This window comes from Cryptomeria japonica, chromosome 8 (assembly GCF_030272615.1).
Source record: "Cryptomeria japonica chromosome 8, Sugi_1.0, whole genome shotgun sequence".
In the NCBI taxonomy this organism is placed as follows: domain Eukaryota; kingdom Viridiplantae; phylum Streptophyta; class Pinopsida; order Cupressales; family Cupressaceae; genus Cryptomeria; species Cryptomeria japonica.
In genome coordinates, this window is record NC_081412.1 from 671728101 (window position 1) to 671732442 (window position 4342).

The following is a 4342-nucleotide window of genomic DNA, read 5'->3' on the forward strand; positions in this document are numbered from 1 at the left end:
CAAAACACCTGCTCAAACAAATTACAGATTCTTTGAGGGAATACTCAAGTCTTTCCAAACATATGACACTTTGTCTTCACCAATCCTCATGTGTTGTTAAAACACACTTCTTTTGTTGTCCTAACTCACCTACTCCCATTGGTGAGCCTAGGGCTTCATTGTATCTCCTTGTCAAGGACCTGCAAAAGCACAAATCCTATCCTAAAACTATATACAGACCCTAATCTATAATTCTTATTGATTTCAATAGGTTCCATCAATGAATGCTTAGGTTAGAGCCATTTTTGCTCATAAACCTGACTTGCAACGATTTTACACCAAGTTGCAAAGAATGGATGATATCTCTACAACTATAGACAATCAAACCTAGAAATATAACTTAATGTAAAGTAAATTCAATTAAAACTCATTCCCTACAATTAGTTTGTACAAACAAGTCCGTACTGGACCGTAGCAAGCAATTAAAACAAGAGAAAACTGTCAAAAATGGTGAAAGGCAAGATTGCTTCAAAATCCAAAAACTTGATCTTCCATTCCCAATCCTCTAAATCATAAAATGAAGTGAATTTTGGCTTTTGTGCTGTTAGATCAGTTGGTTTAACCAACTTTTTAATTCCATTTACCAAAAAATGCAACTTTTGCAAAAAGTGCAAAATGTTTCTCAACTTTTTACATCTTTTGACTCCTAAGATGCAATTTTTCATTCTAATGCTTTTCAAGACTCTTGATGATCCTCAAACACCCTAGAAGACCTAAACACAAAACAATAGAACCCTATTACATGATAACATTCATTTGGAGTACTACTCCTGTGATCTTCTCAAGCATCTCACTTCTCAGGCTAACAACATCCTGAACACAAATGTCAAACCAAAACTTGGACAACTCAACCATGGCTCTACTGAGTCCCAAATGGTTGGTCCATTATTACATCACAAAGAAAACACACAAAACTTGAAAGAAAAGAAAATTGCATGAATGGAGTGTTAGGTTCCCTACACCACCAAGCAAATGAGATGTACTAGAAATTTCTTTTGGTGGTGGTGTTTTTTCAACTGGTGGGTTTACAATAGTTATAGTGCTCATCGGATTTGGATCTTCTTCAGTTTCTTTCCCTGCATGTGTATCCTTCACTAAAGGGTTACTTAACACTTTTTGATCCATGATCACCTGGGTTTCTTCACCTAAAATGAAGTCCATAATAATTTGATTTGTCACTGGTTCTCTGTTCTTCTTTTTGCTCCTTGAGTGAGTAACTTGAACTATTGAAAAAATTAGTGGGGACCTCTTTGATCTCCTGGTTTGAACCTCTTCAATAATAGACCTTGTATCACCTGCAACATCAACAATTTTGTTAGAGGAAGAAGTGGGAATTTGTGTTGTAGCAAGTGGACCAACTGTTAATTCATGAGGAGTGACAATCGACTCCTTCCTAAATTTTTGGTCTCTTAACCACTTCTCCATTCTTCTTATGACATTGAATGATTTGACTTGAATATTTTCTTCTTCTCTTCTATCCCAGTGAATTTCAGGAATAGATTGCCCTTAAACCCTTTCATTGAATTCGGGATCCAATATATCTTCCCCTTCCTCTTCTTGTACTCTTGACACATTAATGGACAACCTCATTGTAACCACCTGTTGTAGAGTAAATCTTGACCACAATCTCCTCCTCACTTCAAAATCATCACAACAATTTTCCTAGTAATCTTCTAATTGAGGTTCATGGGAGAAATGGTCATCAATATTTAGAGGTTCTACAACATATCCCCTACTATCAAATTTTTGTTTGGCAATGTAAGGCTGCAAATTCATTTTCTTGAAGTCTAATTCTATGTTGAAGGCATCAGATATATATTTACAACTATAGTAACCAAGTTCAATCGAGAAGACAACCCCGGATTTACCTTTTGTCCCTAACCATTTATCAATGTGGTCTAATTGTGTGCAAACCTCAATAAGCACATAATTGTCAAAGGCATACCTAGGCAATTTGAATGGTTCACCTTCAAACCCCCCACTCTAATGTAAGTAAACTTGGGAAACTAGATAAAATAGCTTCCATATATACTAACCAGCTCCATGGCCTCCGCTGACATTCTTTTATTTATGTCTCCCTTTAATTCAAAGGCAAGCCTTCCTGCAAAGACATCATTCCACCTTGTGAAATTTTCTACATGTCTTTGTTGTTGCAAGTAAGGGTAATAATCATGGACCTTCATTTCGTCCTCCCAAAGCTCGTTATGCAACCTTGACCATTCTTAGGTACAAGGAAATATATAAAATAAATATGAGGACATGTAAAAACTAGACATTCCAACAAAGTTGTTGAAACCCTCATGGAGTCTTTTGACAAAAACCTATGCCCAGTCAAGGTATTTCTGACTAGCTAACAAAACCTAAATATAGAAGTACATTCAATCCTCCCAATAGAAAGAGTGTGAGTCCCCTTTGAGTTTGTTTAGCAAAATTATAATATCCTGCACCTCCATGATTAAATGCTCTCTGGTAAGAGGATTGGGTAACCCGGACCCCCCCTTTCGGAACCTTTAGAAGCTAATTCCTTGCAATGACGCTTTTGTATGTATTTTTTTTATGAGAGAAAAATACATATGAGGTTCCAATTGACTAGTCTGTGTACGCCTATTCATGAGGGATTCACATTATAGCCATTATTGTTTCTCTGTTAATTTCCACTAACAGTTCACCAATGCTGGGCCTAATGTACACGCTATCAGCATCATATCTATTCATACATGCTATTACTAAATATGGACAAGGAGTGGCACTTCAGAAAGCGGCAGCTTCAATCAGCCCACTTCTAACTATTCTTTCCATCATTGAATATGCCCCAGGGTTTTTAGCTCTTTCTAAGAAATATCCTAAGTCAGCTTGGGCCAAAGATGTGTCACCTAGATCTGGAAGTATACTAACTAGGCATGATGTGTGACCAAGATTTGGCATATTCGTCCTCATAATGGCCTCTTTTACATTTATCAAATAGTTCCTAAACAAAATAGAATTCTATTCCAAAACAAAGAATTTTCCTACACTGACTAACCTTCTGAGCTAGTAACAAAGTAGAGGGAAATTATCAAAACTCACCTGTTACCACCATGAAATCTGTGAAACCCTCAGAAGTATGAAGTTGAAATTACCTTCGACGTCTTTCGATGCTTCAATAATAACAACTACTACTTTCACAATTTGAGAATTCACCTGTTAAGAAGCGGAAAAACTGAGAAACATCTACACATGCCTCATAATGATTCATTCAAATGTGTGAGATAACTAATGATTTCATTAGAGCCTGACAAATTTCTTAATTACACATCAATTCCACACAAACAGTTCACGTTTTCATGATTTCTTTCCAAATTTAGAATTTTAAATCATAAGATACCGAGAATATTCATTTTTCTGCGCCACCTTTAGTGTTATTAAGGTCCTCGGGGCAAAACTTGGAATGAACCTTTGAACTTTGAACCATCTGTCAAGGAGTTCAATGGTTCAAGTTCAATCCAGAGAAAGAAAAAGAACTCTCAACTTGTGGCTCAACAACACCGGGAATGAGCGAAGACCCTTAATAAATGTAAAGAAAGACTTTGAACCTTGAACCTTGAACCAATTTAGAAATGGTTCAAAGTTAAATTTCAAGACTAACTTAACATATTCACACTCTCTCTCTTAACAACATAACAAAGCCATGACTCGCACAAAGGCACTGGTTGAACCTTGAACCTTGAACCTATCCGCAGGTTCAACCGACAAGTTCATTGGAGCAGAAAAGGTGAAACATAAAAGAATAAAAGGTGCATGATTAAAGAGGGATCAAACTGAATGAGTGAAAAAAAATTAAATACACATTATTTTGTTCAAAACAAATAATGGGTAACAATATCCTTGTTTGTATGTTTTCATTTGATCTACAATTGAAGTTGTCATAGTCTGAGAATTAGTTTGCAAGTGACAATATGACAGTTTGCAAGAATGCATTGCATTCATTTGCCTTTAATTATTTTGGGTTTTCATCTCAATTATTTCTCTATGTTGATGTTAGGTGATGTTATGTTGTGCATCTGCAAGACCTTTGGTTCTCCACATCATGTATTGAGTGAGTTTGGTTGGTGTGTTTTAAATTGTTCCATCCTTTGGATCTGACCTATGTAGTTATGCTCGATGTGGTAGAATGAAGAGTTGTAGGAATTAATCAAGGATGGCTAGGAAGGTGTTGTAATTCTTCACATGTTCCATTTTTCCTTTCTTCATTGCATTGCAACTTGTTTTTGGGATGACTATTTATATCCTACATGTCACTTCTAATTAGGTTGATGTAATTGAT